The sequence below is a fragment of the Manacus vitellinus genome, unplaced genomic scaffold (assembly GCF_001715985.3).
Source record: "Manacus vitellinus isolate BGI_N305 unplaced genomic scaffold, ASM171598v3 scaffold_4_pilon, whole genome shotgun sequence".
Lineage (NCBI taxonomy): Eukaryota > Metazoa > Chordata > Aves > Passeriformes > Pipridae > Manacus > Manacus vitellinus.
This window is the reverse complement of record NW_021940604.1, coordinates 14187189-14205957: the sequence shown is the minus strand read 5'-3', so window position 1 is coordinate 14205957 and position 18769 is coordinate 14187189. Positions and strand designations below refer to the sequence as shown.

The 18769-nt window shown below is 37.9% G+C and overlaps 1 protein-coding gene across 2 annotated transcripts in view; it reads right to left on the bottom strand.

Moving 5' to 3' along the window:
* The window catches only part of THEMIS (thymocyte selection associated), a 305377-nt gene that overhangs the window by 254673 nt on the left and 31935 nt on the right, over positions 1–18769 (bottom strand). The gene's annotated exons all lie outside the window — the stretch shown is intronic.

Genomic DNA, 18769 nt, shown 5'->3' with positions numbered 1-18769 from the left:
TTTTTCCTTTGAAATTCCGGCTGAAATGACTGCTGATCTCTAACCTTCTCTCATTTCCTTCATCTGTTTTGCAAAATGGTGGCAGGCATAAGAGGAAGAGGCTCTTGGCTGCAGTGCCAGGAGTTAGCCCTTGCTGCCTCAGGAAACTGTCTGGCACAGCAGGCCGGTGAAGAAAGACTCACCACAGCCAGATGTGAGAAGACATTTATCTCCCCAGAGCTGTTCTTTTCTTTGATTTCACCAAAAACATAGATTGTGGAAGTACAGTGCTGTATAGGGGCATGGCACTGAGCAGATGCAAAAATATTCCAGCTGTGGGAAAACAAGGTTACCTCCCACCTGTGCCTTCTGCAAGCCACCATGAGCATATCAAGATTGCTGTAGATCATGCAAATAAAGAGGTACGTGGCAGAAATGAAGTTGTCCGAGCTGAAACAAAATGGAAAGCCTGAAATGAACCTGGCCAAGTCACAGGTGGTGTCAGAGGTCGCTGGTACTTGTTTCAAGCTGGTTGAAAAATGGCTTGTTGAGAGTTTAATAAAAGCAACACAAATTCTCAAAATAATTTGGCTGGTTTTGGCTATTGTTGTGTTCTTGACCCAGTGAGAAACAGATTAATGCAAGAAAAATATCTAATCAGCGGGAGTAAATTAGTCTGTTACAACGAGTGTGCATCCTTGTGTGAGTATAGCTATGCACATGTTTAATTGCAAGAGCAGAGCCTTAGAGGCCAACACATTCACACATACTGAAGTTTACTATGGTGAACAATCCCACTTGGCAAGTGGAAAATCTCAGTGTGGTATTGAACAAGCCTAACAGTTGGCAAAGTCAGGACCTTGGAAACAACGTTTTCTAAAGCTATGCGCATTTTTTGGCATGAAGGAAGCTGAATAATCTATCAGATATATAAATATAGTATGTCTTAAACAAAAAAGTATTCAGGGAAGAAACTGTATGGGGACAGTCTTTAACATATTGTGGGTGCTACCAAAATTCAAACAAAAAAAAAAGAGAAAATAACTTGGCATCATTTATTTATTTGCTTCTTTGTGGATATATGAAAAGACTGACAAGAAAAAAGGAAGAATGTACAGTGTGTTGTCATTAATTCTGTGGTTTAATAGTTTTCTATTTACTTAGGTGTAGAAAACTTCAAAACTTACAAATCCATCTATGCTTTCTGGGTGCCTGGTGACATTTGAAAGCTTACAAAAATCATGCGGATCTCAGGTTAGCCTCACCCCCCAACACTTATTTTGATTTCTTAGATAACTAATAAAATCAACAGCAGGTGACACTGCATGTGAAAATGGCTCCAGGGAGAAAATTCTCTAATCTACCTGGAGTTGGACTGAAATCTCTCATTAATTTCACATGGATCATCAAAGAGCATCTGTGAGGTAGCAACAGTTTGTGGACGGCACAACCCTGTTTGCCAACAAAAGCCTTCCCTTCAGCATTACTTATTATTCTAAGACATAAAGTCTCAAATTTTGCAATCTTGACTGAAACTGTGGAAAAAAAATTGCTGTGAATTAAAAAGCTGTGTCATAGGCAACCTGAGGGCACCCCCAATACCTCCTTTTGAGACAGACTTTACAGGGTTAGCAATTTCTGACTCCTCCTAGCCCATTTGGCCACCTCTATAACTGGCATGTTAGCAACAGGGAAACGTACCTCCTGTGACAGTAACTGTCTCCTTTTTGAGGCCCCATTTTGCATTGCCATAGCAAAAAGAGGCTTTAATGCAAGTGAGAGGTAGATCCAGGGAGGAGTAAGAAGCCACGCTTAAAGTGTAGAGCTCTTTGAGGTCAGTGAGTTTTAACTATGTACTGGTTTTAGCAAACCTTTGCAGGAGGTGGTCTTTGAGGGTTTGTGTCCCAAAAGTTTCATCTTAAGTTTGGGGGGTTAGGTGAAAGACAACATTTTTGAAGAAACTGGGTGAAAGATTTACACATATCTTTGAAAGATTCAGAAAGTTTTCACTGAACTGCCTGGTTTCTAGTCCAGGATTTCACTGGAATTTTCTGGTAAAATTTCCAAGAGCCTGACTTTTGATCCACCATGTATTATGTTTGAGATTTAACAAACAAACAAAAAACCCCAAAACAACAAAAAAGGCAGAAATAAAGGGTCTTGTATTTTAAACCAGCTTATTTCAGTATTTGTGATAGTCTAACACTTTTGCAGATTGTTTGTTGCATAAACATTTTCTAATGTCTTAGAACTTGATACAAGTAAGACTGCAGTTATGAAGTTTCGTATGTTTTTCCCCTGAAAAAATGGTTTGCATTCATATAGTGAAAGGAGAAAAGCAGGGACTATCAAATACTCTTCTGAGAAAAGCAGTATTACTGATAGAAATTTTTAGGTTTAAATAGTCCTCATCAAATTCCTCTTACTAACTTAAAAAATATTCTTTATAGCAATTTCATAATGTAGCTATCTAAAACTTCTATATTAAGCAGTGGATTCAAACAGGTATTCATTTTTTTGTGATTTTACAGGTACAACTGGTGCATTGCTCCTGGTAGACTGGCAAGATAGCACACAGGAATTATCTCACTTAACTGTAGATCAATGCCATGACTGCAATGAAAAAATTGTAGGCAAATTGTACTGTAACTACAAGGTTATTATCAATCACTTTTAGCTCTGCAGTGGCACAGGAGAGAGGACAGATACTGTAACAGGCTCTCTGCTGAGTACATTTCATTAACATGCTATGTTTTCTTCCAGTCTTGCACATCTCTTGCTCCCAATGGCTACTTTTGTCTTGCTTATGACAAAAGTTGGAAATCAGCCTAGGTTCAAGTAAATACATCAGGATGAGTGTTACTTTTCCTCTTATAGACTAAAAGATTCATTTAGTGATTTATTATTTGCTAGAAATGTATTGCATGGGCATTTCATAAAATCAAGCAGCATCCTTCTGCTTTTGCTTAGCAATTATTAGGTCACAGCCCTAAATGGAAGACAAAGCAAAACCAAAGGTTTGATTTCCAGTGTAGGCAGGTGTTTCTTTACTGAACATGGTAGCATTACAGAGGCACAAAATCAGGAGGCCAATCAAATATCAATATTGATCTTAAACAATTTATCAGATTTTGTTAATGAATGCACAGAGGCAGAAATGGAGCCCATGCTTTTTCACTGCTGCTCAGTATCAATGGCTGCAAAGTGGTTTAAAGATTGAAAGCAGTAATATAGGAGAGTGGACTTTACTCTCTGTTAAAATAGCCTCTTTTGCCCATCTCAAATGCTTCCTTTCAAAATTACCTCTTCAAAAACATTTATTTCATACCTGACCAAAATCCTTTATTTCTGGCGGTCCTCTGACTTCAGGTCTCTCATGGCCATAGTAGAATTTAATGTTTTGGGCCAGGGAAACAGTAACACATATTGGCACAAAAGAGTTTCTTGAGGATTCTGCTTCAGAGGAGAGCTAAATACAATAGTCACTTGCTCCAGTATTTTTTCTTAGCTGCCTATATTTTGTCTTTACGCTATAAAGATAAGAACATGAGGGACTTCCAGGAGAGTAAGGTGGCAAACTTATTCCGGTTGTCACTACAAAAGGGGACATCATTCAAGAAAGAGATGTCTGGTGATGGTTTCCAACTAGTTCAGAATTATTATGCAAAACTAATACCTAATATTACTTCACAAGGCAATTCTAACACAGAACTTCATGCTAGACTTTGGTGTAGATGTATAGGGACATATTACAGACTTGTGACAAGTGCATCCTTCCAAGTATAGCATTAATTCAACTTGAACAACAATGCTGACTTAAAAAATACTATGGTTGTTTTGAATTAATTTCATAGGCTGACTGTTTGACAAACTTTGTATCTGGGATCTCAGTTTATTTTTCTCCTCAAAAACTGCAGAGAAAAAATTCTGCCCAGAGATTTAGTTAAGACAAAACAGGTCTGCTAGCCAAGAAACCCAGCCACTAACCTGCTGAGTGACTGCAGGCAAGTCATCTGCTGTCTGTTCCCTCTGACAAGAGTTCTCCAACTATTTAGAGGAGAAGGATATCTGCTGGGATTACCACTCACTGCATGTTTCTGCAGGGCTCAGAGACCCCAAGCCCCTCGCTCTGCATGGGCCTGTAGGTGATACAATGGCTGTAAATATACCTGCACAACGAATCTTCACCATCACACCATTTCCTAGTGGAATTCTATTCATCCAAATATCCCACTCTTATATTCCAGTGATTGGCCAAGGCAAGTCCCCAGGTGTAAGAAGCCCTCCAGCTGCCTAGAAACTGAAGCTACAGACAGCTGCAATAGTATTAGATACCTCCCCAGGATCCTTATAGCAAGCAGTAGCCTTTTGTTCTCATCTCTCTTCATATTACCCTTATACAGTTCTCTTGTACAGCTAACAGTAACACAAAAAATGTGGAAAAAATCAAGTTTGCCTTACTCTTGACAAAATAGAAACATGCACACATAACAAATACTGATATATTTATGACATATATATTTTGAATATGGAAACCTTTTGAATGATGGAAACCTTCTAAATGAAGGTCTAAGGTCAGAAAATTTCCCTGAAGTTATGGTTAAGGGTACAAAGATGAGTTGATTTAAACATAGTCTGCTAATAAAGAAAATAGTCTCTAATTAACTTTTTTATCATAAAAAACGGTATCTTACATAAATGTGTTAGTTGTCTTAAAACCACTGAGAAAACGTGAACCTGATCCCTCAAAACAAAGAGCTACCTTTGTGAACATTCACCATGTTTTCTGGCCACTATGACAATAATTACCAATCAGCTCACAGTGTTACCTGAGACACCAAGGGGACCTGACTTACACGAAAATAGAAAGCAGAATGCAGGACACTGTATTCCACTGGGCTGTAAGGCAGGTAAGCATTGATGAAATGACAGGCACAGGAAAATATACTGGAAAGCAACAGGCTCAGTTCATAGCTTCCCTCAATGCCCATAATGTCTTTTCAGACCACATAAGGTTTTCATTTCAGTTATATCAACTATAACTCCAGCCTTAACCTTGATACAGGCTTTTTCTGCAGGTTTTTTTTTTTTCCCTGCAGATGGTAAGCTCTTTCAGCAAGGATCATCTCTTCTTCACTGTTTGTAAACAAGGCAGCCCTCTCTCATGTTTAGCAGCATTTATGTATGTTCGTAGCTGTCCTGCTGACTTCAAATTAATTTTGTCACAAGGGAATGCTAATGTGTAAGAATGACAGCATCAGAGCTGGACCAGGGCTACATGGAAGCATGCCTCAGGTACCACTAAGGCAAATATTCCAGCAATGAATGCAGACAAAACTGACTGCTGAAAACAGAACACAGCCTGTATGAAATTACTAACATGAGGCTTGAAAACTAGAAGCACATTAGCCATCTTAATTGTGTGGTTCCTCTGAAATGAAGTGCCCCATTAACGGCTACATGTCCACTGTACAGATGAGACTGTTGTCAAATCCATCACTATTCAGTCAAAAACCCTAGGGCGAAATTTTGTGCTGTGCAACAAAAAAATTACAGCTGAGGAAGAGGGAGCTTTGATGGCTTAAAATAGTCTTCTTAACATTCAACTTTTAGCTGTCCCAGGAGCTATAGCTGATATTGGCCAGTTTTGTGTCCTACTACCTCATTTTTTGCCAGGGCCCTTCAGAACAGAGGAAACAATGCAACAAAGTACATGAGCTACTGTCCAAGGATGTATTTATTTCAGTTTGATGTAGTGAAGAAGGCATGCTCAGCAGAGGAGAGATGGGAGATAGAAGAGAGAACAAAATTACAGAAGTGAAGAGCAGCTGTTCAAATTAACTCATTGCATCTGTCTAAAGTCATACAAAAAGATATAATTTCACCCAAGAGCAAGCCTTCCAAACGGCAATTTATTTTGTAGAAATAATTTAATGACACACAACTACTTGAGTGCCTGGTACTTTACATACAAATAAAAATGGCAAGTCCTTGCACTTCAGTTTTGTCATCTAAATTAGACTTTTGAGACCAAGTCCTCTGTGGATATAAATTAGCATAGTTCCGCTAATGCTAGAAGAATCATTTATGCACCAGAAGGGGAAATAGTACAGGCAAAAGATATTTTTTGACTATAAAACACCAGCTCAGTCCTGGTTGTTTTAATTTAAATTATTAATACTCCAGGCATTTCCAGTGAATTGATTTTACAACATTTGTAGATCTAGAGAATGCATATATAGATTCATGAATTGATAGGATAAGCCTTTCAGTTCTCAAAAAGAAAAAATACAGGGAAGAAACATATAGAACAAGGGAATTCTATAACCAAGCTTCTAGTCTTCTTATGCAAAACTCCTGCAAATTTTGGCTTAAAAGGTCACAAACGCCAACAGGGAAAAGGGTCATAAAAATTAGATATGATCACATTTATAGAAAAAAAATTCCTTTACTAGTAATTATTGTCAGAGCCAATTTATTATCTGAGCTTGCAGGTCTCTTGGTGAAGAACTTAAACTTTTTTATACTGCTCTACAAGCAGTAGAGCATGCTCCTCGTGCCAATGGTACATGCTGTTAGTATCCACACATGGTAAGTAATCTCCTGCTTGAATGCATACCAGTCACAGAAGAGTGGTAAAAATCTAACTTTTCTATAATTCCTATTAAAGCCTTGTCCAAAAGAAATTGAAGTAGTGCAAATTACAGCCAGAAGGAATCATGCCTCTGAACTCTCGGAGAAGAGAATGCAAGACACTATACATCAAGATCACTGGACTCAATCGCATGGCTGCATTCAGCATTGCCTTGGAGCCAAAGCATTTCTACATTATTGCAACTGGTTATGACCCCTTCAAACAGAGGTACTACAACTGGGCTATTCATCTTTCTGTGATGGTGCTTCAGATGTGATACAATATTGCTTTTTTTTTCTTTTCTTTTTCTTCTCAGGAGGCATTAGGTAATGCTCACGTGCATCAAGAGTGTTCTCTTGTGAAATTTTCCTTGGGAATGTTGGAAAGCTAACAACTGTGCTCCTATTTTCTCACCTCTAATTCCATTCTCTCTTCTCAAAGAATATATCCAAATGGGCCCACAAAAGGCAAATAAAACAAGAAGTATGTGATGTTAGAAATATACATTTAATTACTTAAAAAGAAAAAGGTTTGTGACAGTAGGAGGCATTAGCAAGGGCTTTGTCCTCTGAACTTCTACTGAATATGCTTTACTAGGAACATTTTACTCATCAGTTATATTCTGCAAGTTGAATGACAGTGATGTTTTTCCAGAATGATCAATTTATTAAATGGGGATTTTATATCACCCCATTTATTGTAAAATGTAGAACACGGCCTAAATGGCTAAAAAAAAATTTTTACAGATAATTAAGATGAATATGGCATTTATTATTAGACTAGGCCATAGTAAATAAAATTCTAATGTGAAAAGCTGTACTTTTCACGCATTTGGTTTCTTTCTTTGAAACAGTAGAGATGGCATTTTTCCTTAACTGAACAAGCTTTTAAACGTAATGAACATAGGTGCACAAAAATGCTCATAGTGGTTGTATATCAGTAGATAGTTTTCTCAGATTTGGAAAAAATACCTTGTCTAAGGTTATCTCTCTGTAAGCTATGGCTATATGAGATAAATTAATAGAAAAACCATTTACTGTGTTCTAGGCAAGGGCTCTCAATAATGGTGTGGTGTTTTGTAAAACATAATTCTCTATAAATTAAATCTATTCACATACATCTGCTAGATGAAAGAGAAATGTTACTGAACTAAAAATCAGAAAGTGATATGAAAAAGAAATAAATTTATTTTATTGCACCTATTAATGAAAATATGGACCCTGTGTGCTTAGTAGCTGGGGACACATTTATTAAACACCTATGAAAAAAAGAATTTCAGTGAAAAATTTTTCTGTGGATGATTTCTTTTATCTGCCATTGAAAATTATCTAGGACAGACGTTTAATACACTGAGATGTTTGTGTAATAAACATGAATTAAATGGATTCATAAAATTCAAAAAGAAAAAGAGAGCTAAAAAATAGTGTATTTCTGTCATGTTACATTGGCAACATGCAGTGAGGAGGGACAGGGAGAAGGAGATGGAGATGAAGAGGGAGAGGACCCATTCAATTAAATAACCCTGTGTGTGGGGGTCACAATTTTAGCAAATTGTTAGTTTATGCACCAGTGAGGAAAGGAAAACCACGACACATGTATATGCTCTTTTACCTGAAATAGAAATTGAACTGATACATTCACGTGTGCAATGTTTCAGTATGTAGGAATCAAAATTTATGGCAGGACTACAAACCATACTCTTTTCTTTCAATGTAAATTGATTTTTTTCACATGTAAAGTCATGTAATTAAAGTTTTCTTTGTCACAACAAAGGCATTAAAAACTTACTGGAATTATTAATTTTTTAATTCTAGCTGATACTTTACATCTTCATCAGCAGTAAAGATGATGTCTTCAAAAATCCCCATTATTCATTTCAAGACTTCAAAGAAAGATTTGACCACTAAGCAAATACAACCAGTTTTAAATAAGGGTTTGAAGAAAAACAGTCACACCTGTCGCTTCTGAGGGGTCAGTGTTTCTATGTCTTTGAAACATGTATGGATCTTCTCATCTGTGCCCTTAGCTACAGTTCAAAAAAAATGCTGCAAAATCAGAGTGGTGGATGAAAACAAACATCTTAAAGATCCCAGAATCCAATGTGCCCTTTCAGTTACTGGCATTGCAAGAGCTATGGAAACAGGAGGACTAGCTTACATTTGAATTCTTACTTTGTCTCTTTGTCCAGAAAGAATTACTACGACAATATTTAGTTTTATTAAGAAAAGCAAATCTGAGAAACACAAAATTTTCCCAGTCCTACTAAGTAATTCCATTAAATGAGCCTCTGAGAGTACAGACCATAGTGGAAGCTTAGAGATGTAGCTCACATCTCTAACATGTGGCTACCTAAGCAAAGGCACCTTTCTCTGTAGCTAGGCTGTACCAGGCCATCAGTCATGGAACCATGCTGGCCCAGCTCTAAAGAAACACGCATGCCATTTTTCTCTCCCAAAACAAATATTCCAAATTCACACTTGGAAAATGTTTTGATCCCACTAAAGCAAATGGAGCTCTATTTCTTTAAACCACACCTGCACACGCCCTGTGAGGTCCATCTATCCCAGCACAGCCAGCCTAAGACAGAACACATTAAAATGTAGACAGAGCTGAGAAGCTAGTCAAACAGTAGAGCAGTAAAAAGTTTGCTTATAGTATGGGTTTCAGTAAGGAAACTATTTAGCAGTGCCTAATGACCAGAGTCATTAGCAAAACCAAAGCTAGAAAACCCAAATGCTCTGTCAGGAATTTTCATACTGGGGAGGAAGTTTTTCTGTGGTTACATCTGAATGACACTACATGTTGAGAGAAACCCAAGTGTGACGTTTTGGTTAGGGATGCATGCAATGTATAAGTATGTAAAAATCTGTAAAGGATTTTTTAAATCAACAAATTAGTGTCTCAGACTGTCATGTTATTACAGTTGTGCTGTACCTGCAGACAGGGTGAGGAAGTTGCATTTACACTTGAAAATTGCAAATACAAATTACATTTGTACATTTGAAAATGTATTTACATTTGAAAAAGTTATGAAAAATACGATGGCAGCACTTGGCAATGTGTCTTTTGAAATAAGCTGGAAGCTCCCATTTATTTGAAATTGTTAGCATAATGTTTTATGCCATTAGGTATCAAATCTCTTTTTGTAATTACAGAAGAGATCACAACCAACAAATAAAGAAATTGTGCTTAGGTGCTAAGGAAAAACAAATTCATTTAATCTACAGTCCACAGACATTTGAGAGTCATATGTTACTGTTGCCTTTGTTATTTTTGAAAGCTGCTATGATTTATTACTCTAAACACATAGTCATAAATTGAAAGTACGGATTAAAATGTCTCCTACTTGACCTTTTCAGAACTATCTCATGAATATAAATATTTATTTTATGCATTCAATAACTGCTGATCAAGTTACATATTGTGAATAGTATTGCTTGAATTATTACTCCACCATTCAAATTACATAGTTCCATGACAAACTGTATGGGCATTTTATGCTAATAGGCACTTTACAAACCATTGCATAAACTCCACAAATTTACACGACATGCATGGCTGTAGAGGCATATGACAGCTTCTGGTCTATGACTGGATGATCCTCACACTGTAACAATACAAGAAATCCCCTCTGATATCAACTCTTCCCCTGAAACAAATCTTGACATTTATTCATTCAGAGATGAGAAATCAGTCAGCTACTGCGCATTAAAAATGAATGTACAACAATAAAACCAGAACAAGCACTTTCCGCTTTGCCTTGATTTTTATTCCTGTTCACATTTGTAACACCTTTGTTCTTAGCCTTGCCCTTATTTCTCTCAGGCACTGCAATTTTAGTGAAGACCAAGTTGTCTCCGCTTGTCACAAAGCAAAATAAAAGATAGTGCTAAGGTGCAGTGATAGAAGACAAATAATAGAAGAAAGCATATTGTCCCAATACAGCTAACACATCCTGGTGTTGATTACATCCTATTCTCCCATCTGTGCTTCATCCGGTTGAGCCATGGAGGGAGAAAAGATTACTTACTCTCTTCTCAGTGTGTATATCTGCTGTAGGTTCAACACACAACCAGTAAACCCTTATACTCATGCAAAGATTACTGATGCTACCAGATTATTTGCTACTTGACCTGCAAAGCAGTGAAAACAATCCAGTATCTCTATGCTGGTTGGCATTACAGTACTATTAGAAGCTACTCTAAGTTCCCCTTTATTGTAACCACACTGATTTATCAGAACAAGAACACTTTCTGGGAATTACTGTTTCGGCTGCCCTAGAAAAGTGTTTTCAAGACCTTTATTTTTTAAACTGAGTCTAAGTTTTACCTTCTCTGTGGCTTCTGTGTTCTTAATGAATTGTGACCTGCATAGACTGCATCACCTCCCTCTGTTACACCCACAGAATTGGGGCCTCCAAGATGCAGTTTGTGGGTTTTGCCCACAAAGTGCCTTCTAAATGACATTTATCTGAAATGATTTTCAAAGTGCTTTCAGTCTCAGCCTGAATATTCATCTGCTTTGATAACCAACTCAGCTGCCTATGCTTGTTCTGTCTCTGCCCTTGTTTATAAAGATATTGTGCAGTAAGTTAGGATATGAATTTACAGTTTCTTGCCACTAACTCTCTCTGTAAACTCCCTTACAGAGAGTTTCCTTGAACAATTTCCTTGGTTCAAAGCAATTTAATCTCCTCTCAATGCCACGTGAAATATCTAATACTTTCTTCATACTGAGTAACCACAAAAGAGGCGATGTAGAAAACCAAATTAGCTGTAAATTCACAGCCTAACACACTTCTTTACGTAGAAAAGCCATCTATTTCAGTTAATTCTTTGCAACTAGGTCGTAATGATGATATACCAGCATCCCCGAGAAGAAGTTTCATTTACTCTTCCTGCTTTCACTTTGACTGTCATGACTGTAGAGCTGGTGTCTAGTCAGTGAGAGAATCTTATTATAGCAACATCCAAATGTGACACACAGCAAGGATTAAAGTGTTATCCAACTTGTAAATGCATAAGCAGGCTCCCTGGAAACAGAATTCAGACTGGTATTTTCATTTTCAAACCTATATTTTTCTCCATCTGAGCAGTCAATGGAGCATCTTCCTTTCTAAGTAAGATCCAATTATAATGAGAGCTTGGATTGACAGGAAACATTATTATAACTGAATGAGCTGTCAAATCCATGATTAATAAGGTTTTTCATTTAGGTTCAACAATAGCAGCATTAGACTACTGCCATATTATTATTCAATAACTCATAACATTCAAAGAAGGTTTATTTTCTGTTTCGGAGGAGAGAGGGAGATGTCTCACATTCAGCTATTCGTATGGGCAGAAGTGGTTTCAATATTTCATGAGATGATTTTATCTTTATATTTTCTGAAGATGCAAACTAATGAAAAGCCTTATGCAAAATCTAAGCCTGCTGTTTAAGGATTTAGGTTCTGTTTTCTTTCTGGCTCCCATGTTTTTTCATCCATACTCCTATAGCTCAAGCCATGAGAACAGAGAGGGAGTATCAGTAGTGTAGGGGGTTGGTAGCCTGGGTACTTGCACCATCAGATGTTGACTATATACAGTATAAGTAGGAGGCAAACCAAGACCTCTTTGATCCGTCTGGTCAACAAGGTGCAAAGTGACAGATGAAGAGCAGATATTTCATGTTAACCACAATGTATGTATGCATGTGGTTGGCTCAAGCAGAGCATTTTTTTTTTTACAGTACACTACTTTTCATATTTATGTGAGAGACAATGAAGGTGGTATAGTTATGAATTAGGATATTCAAAAGAGGAAACAAACATACTTAAAAAGAAAAATCCTCCCCCTGAAAAAAGCCTCTTTGTAGCAAAAATGCAATTCCCTCCATCCTACATAAATTCTCTTTTCCCATCCCATTTCACAGTTTGATAGAATGTAACTGGATATTCCATTTTACTGTTTCACTAGTTCTCAATTTTACCTTCCTAGCTTAGCTGCTTAGTCCACTCTTCCATCCGAATGGTGGTGCTGCTCCACCATTGTAAGTAGTATAAATGATGTGTCTGTAAAATCTGTGTGCTAGAGTTGACTTCGAAAAATTACCTTTTAGTCCACTATTCATTTATATATGATCAGTTATGTCCCATTACTTTTTATCCAAGTATGATCTATCAATATAATATATATATTTATGTAACCCATATTGTAGCAGTCTCTTTCTCATTTTCTTCCCTTGTTGACACCTTGCATGCTTGCACAAACTAACCTTTAACATGGATTTCTTAGTTTAATGTTATTATCTGTCAAAGTTCCACAAGCTGTGAAAATTTAGAGAGGTATTCTAACATCTGAGCGTTGTAACATCTGGCAACATCTGAGTTTCCATCCGTAAGTCTTCATGTCTTGAAACTAACTGCTACCTTCTGTAAGCCAGCAGGTGCAGACAAGGATTAAGACACAGGATATACCACAGCAGATGCAGAAGGCAAGCACAAAGACCAGTGTCTACTATTACAATAAATTGTGAACTGGTTAACAAAAGACTGAGCTCACAAAAGTGTTAGTGAGCCTCAGGGTTAACACCTTGCAGTGACATAAGTTCTTAAATAAGTTCTTCTTTCTTGTTTCTTCCTCTTTCAAATACCCACAATTCAGAATCCATCTGTCCTAGACAACTGTCACTTGCCTTTTTCACCTCTTCTGTAGATTAACCTCCAGATAAAAACTTTTAAACAAGGATAAAAAGTACTAGTAATTTCATTGTTGATATTATTTTTATGTTGTTACTGTTGTTCCTATTGCAGTAGTCAATGCACAAAATGCTGCATACATATGAAAATTATGCTTGTCTATACAAATATCCAAGATAGGAAAATGAAATATTGTGTCCCATTTCATAGACAGAGGAGACAGTTACATGAACAAGTCGCCACCTAGTAAATGACCATGGATTTACAGCTCATTTAATACTCCATGGCAACTGTCAGTGTGGTTAGTGCTCCAGAGTAAATGTGAGGTAGCTCTGACCCTTACTGAAAATGAGGCAATGTATCTTGCAGTTACCTGAGATTTAAGCAACCATACAAAGTAACTAATGAGCTGTAAATCCACACTCCCTCTTCACACTTGGCAGTTTCTTCATGTATCTGGAGGCAATGATATTTATGTGATTTGCCTGGTGAAGCAGCATGTGACAGAAGTGGCAATGTAAACCAGACCTACTGAGCTCCTATGAACTCTACTCCTCTCATGGTCAGAATTTTCTTGTAGAGATACTGTTCAATTGCTTGGCACATTTCCTTTCAAATGAGAATAATTCACAAGCAAACTCAACCATTCTTTCCCTTATTAATACTGCAGAGCATGCATTTACCACTTATGCAAAACAGATGGATCCATAAAAGTAGCTTCCAGATACAGTTTCTTAATTTCACACATAAAATATTATTTACTTTTTCAAATACTCTTAAATTTAAAGCTTAAAAGTAATGCTTTGGGAATAGCCTTATTCTACTTTATTAAGCAGATTTCAACTCTAGCTAATTTCGAGTCCAAACCAGGGCATAGTCTAAGTGGTTCATCACCAGTGTTATCCATCAGGGTGGTGCATGGCATGCCACAAACTAGCAAAGAGCTTTCTTTCTTTTCCTTTTTTTCTCCAGTGACTCCTATGAAGTGATACTCTGCGTAGACTCCATCGCACTAGTTCAGATGGACCACTGATACAAGCCACTGCTTACAGGCATTGCAAGCCTGGGATCGTTGCTCTGGTTTTCAGTGGCACTACAGGAATCCCAACAGAATTGAATACCCTGTGCATCCTCAATCCCCTTGTAATTTTATATTAACAAAAGAAAAAGAGAAGTGGGAGAAAAATCTGAACTACAACACCACAACATTGTCATCACAACATATTTACCAGTAAAACTGTTTTGTGTCCTAAGGCAAAACAAGAACATAATGTTGTTAAATACCTCAAAAAGGTTTGGTGTACATTATACATATCTATGCATAAAGAAAGAAAATTAATTTTCTTGGTAAAGACATAAGGCACATTATTTTTCAATCCTCAAAAGCTCCCTCACCATACTTTTTTTGCCATGTGTATGGACTAACACATTCAAAAAGTAAAGAATGAAAGCCCATGACAGACTGTCATGACAAATTTTAATGGATTTGATGACTGTTTCCACAGCATTCTCTGTTTCTTGATAATCACTCAATTCCTTACTGCAAGGACTCTCTGGAAAATATGAGACATGCCCGCAGGTCTTTTGGGATTTGACCCTGCTGTCACACTGACAACAAGTTTCTTGTTTCCTTTCACGGGGCATATTTTTCAAAGCATAATCCCAACCTTCTGGGGTGCTTTCACTTCCAGAATGCCCAGCTGATAGTACTGCGAAAGCTTGAATTTCATGAAAGAAGGCATAATGTAAATGGGCTATGTCAGTGTTGTCTTTTACACTGATCACATACAACACTTTAGTGACTTTGGTGAGCATCCTTCTTTTCTCTTTTTTCCCATCTTTTTTTAGCAGTGGCTATATCAACACTAGTTGATTACACAGTGCCTATAAACATCCTTGGACTTCATTTCAACCTGTGCCAACTAGCACTTTCCCAAACAACTCCCAGGCATGATCTGGGGTTTAGAGCACCACCAAAGCCCACTCCCAAAAATAAGGGGACCAAAGGGTTACTAGCAGAGATGCCAGTTGGCCTTCAGAACCCAGAAAAGTCCCTGAAGGTGTTTAAGCAGAGATGGAGTCAGAGAGCCTGGCAGTTGTCCAGAGCTTCAGCAGCTAGCTCTGTGAGATCCTTGTGAGCTGCCTGACAGGTCACTGCCACTGCTCCACACAGCCTTTTGAGGAGTATGGGGACTGTCCTTCCTGCTGGAAATTCACTGTGGTGTAGTTTATCTCTGGTCATTGTAAATTGAAAAGCTCTTTGGTGACTTCCAAACAGACCAAAATACAGGCCATAAGAGGTAGTGCTGGCTACCCATGAACTTAATTTTCCAATCTTCTTGCTGTGAGGAGGGCAAACAGTAGGATGCAGCCTGCAGAACAGTCTTCTGGGAAGTCAGGCTTCTTGGAACCCCAGTTGAAAAAAAAAAATTCTATTTTCTATTTTGAAGAGTTATTCTGCTGTAGTGCATCCTTAAATTTTGGATTTATTTTTTTACTTTTTTTTCCTGCTTTATAATTATACATAATTTTATGATTTTGTTATGTGCTTTATTATGTTATATACTTTCTGTGAGGCAAGAAAAAAAATGTGCCAGCCAATTCTCATCTTACTGACATCAATGGCTTTTGGCTCACACACTCTTTGCAGGATTTTCCTTCTTATCAAAGGTTCCATATTTTCATGTGGTTCAATTTTTTATTTCTTCTGGGCATCTTCTTTATTTTTTTTATTTCTTTTCTCTTTGTTCTCAAAGTAATTAATTTTTAGCTCTAAATTAAGCAATTTGCTTTTAACCAGTTGGCACTTTCATCCATCAGCATATCCAAATGTTCATCTGTACCTTCCTTAATTTCATTTACTATATCAGCATTTCCTGTAGCAGTAATGCCTTTCTGCAATGACACACCTCAGATTGCCTTGCTGTTTATCCAGGCAATTATGTACTGCCTGTCCTTCTAGCAGGCACATTGCTATCTTCCCTACTGTATTTAGTTTTTGAGACACATCATGCCACAGCAAGTGCCTACAGACGTGATGATTCTCTGTAAAAATGTTAAGCTTTTATTACTGTTTAAAAAAGAAGGAGGTCTTAATGCCTGGTCTCCATACTGAAAATATCAGGAAAACTCCAGTCATTTATTAGCTAGGGATTTAGAGTTTACTGCTCTTCTAACTCCTTCCTGTTGGTTCATACAGAGTCCATAGGGTACTCAGCAGTCCTGGTCCCTCACCATCCAGATTAGAATGCTTCTACAGACAGCGTTGCTTGGTTTCTTCTGCAGAAAAACCCAGGACATGAAGTGGGATGGTGCACATGTAGACTTCAGCCCAGCATGGTATCAGGATGCATATAGGCTTTCCAGAAAATTGTCATGGGCCCCCAGGGTCTGAACATAGCTATAAGTATCTCTGCAACAGAGCACCAATGCAAAATCCTTCAGATTGGACTGTCCAACCAACAAGAGAACTAAATTGCTTGACACTTGTCAGCACCTACATCCTGCTCCAGTTTTGCTCCTAAGAACCTAGCTGGAGACTGATGCTCTGGTGAGGTTTGGAATACGTGCTGCTGGGGAACACAACAAAAGCCTGTGTGTAACTTGCGATATCCCTGCAACCCCTTCTCCATTATGCCTGTGACCTTGACTTCAGCTCACTGCATGAGAGAAGAGAAAGCAGTGGAGATGTGTTGGGAAGAAACAAGGAACAGGAAAAGGTAAGCCTGTTGAAAGCAGTAAAGTGGACTGGACAACCAATGTCATGTAAGTTAGGGGGAGTGAAAGGCTACATGAAAACTGTAGTACAGGGGGGGTTGAGGTACATGGGTCTGGGGGAAATCAGGTATATGTGGCACAGGATGGGTGTTAAGAGGAAAAGGAACCCACGGCACAGTGTTGACATGGTGCTCAGAGAAGCGAGAAGCTGCAGCACAAGGACTTTGAGGGATCTGGGGCCTGATTCACCAGGTGAAGCTGCTGTGGGGATGGAATTTTGAGAGGCTTTAGGAACTTGACCACAGTGACAACATGGGGTGGCCCTCAGTCTCTAGGGCTGTGCTTCCAAACTTCACATGCTCCTTATTAGGGACTTACAAAGGTACTAGAAAGTGAGAAGCAAGGAGAAGCAATGCATCGAATGTGGGGAAGGAGAGAGAGTGGAAGGTGAGATTCCAGGGAGAGGGAAACCTCCTCTTAAGTGTGGACAGAGAAAAAGAGAGGAAGAGGGACCACAGCTGCTGCCTCAGCAGCCACAGTGTCAGAGAAAAACCCTCCTTATGTTTCCATATGCACATTTCTGCATCTGCTAATGAACCACATTCTTCTTCATTTCCAGAGCCAAAAGATTGTTAATTCCTAAAGTCTGTTGTTACCTATTTCTTCCTGGCTGTCCAGTGTGCATTTTCAAACATGCATTTGTTTAGGAAGGTTAGTTTCTTGTTACACAGCAGAAATATTTGTGTTAAATCTACTCCATAAAAATTTGTGTTAAATCTACCCCAAAAACGTCAAAAATGTTCTGGAAGCAGAAAAGAAATAGTTACGAGGAAGGAAAGGAAACACTGCAGGAAAACTCATTTGCTGAGAAATGCAGCTTATGTCTTATCAACTTAATTCCAGATAAGTCTTCATTTTGCTGTGAAGACAGATGCGATAAATATGTTAATGGCAGATTTTGATAGTTCAGTTTGTAGAATTGCAAAGCCAGATGGAAGTGATAATTTTTCTTTCATTTTAATTTTGAAATAAAAAGCAAGAAAGCAAGAAAGTTCCTGATATCATAACACTGTAATGACTTTTGGAAGGATAATGGACCCTAGCACAAAATGACGATTAACTATCATGCCCTGATACTCCTATTTTATTAAAATCCAGTTTCCCTGGCTAGAATTCTCTCCTGCCAGAGACGAGCAGATTGCTGCCTGAAACTGACTTTTCCAGTACCACATTTATAAAGGTATTTAGGAACAATCCAACTGCTGAGTATTTTACTGATTCTATTGTTGCTCAGGTTAGATACATGACTAAACATACCATTGAAAATAACATTGGATGGAGCTAACCTCTCTTTATCAGGAGTGAAATAGTGCCTTTTTTTGTCCCTTAAGTAGTGCACTTAGTGCACTCAGGGTACTAGAAGTACTAGGACTAAACTGTGGCTTTTCATGCATTAAGATTGCATTTATCAAAATTTGGTGTGGGCTCTTCTTTGTTTCAATTTAATACAAAACCATTGAGGGGTATATATTAGCACCTTCTTAAATCTGTAGGATATTTACAGCTTCAACTAATAGGCAAAGAGAAAGCCAGAAAACTTTTGCTGCTTGAATGGGAGGAAAACAGGTAGCAGGTAAAAAGGAAATTTAAAAAACGATTTTCAATGGAGTTACTAAGTGAAAACTTGGTTTTGTTATATTCATAGTGGTGGTTGTAACTGTGGAGACAGAATAGACACATCTGTCTTGTTCCCTTTAAAC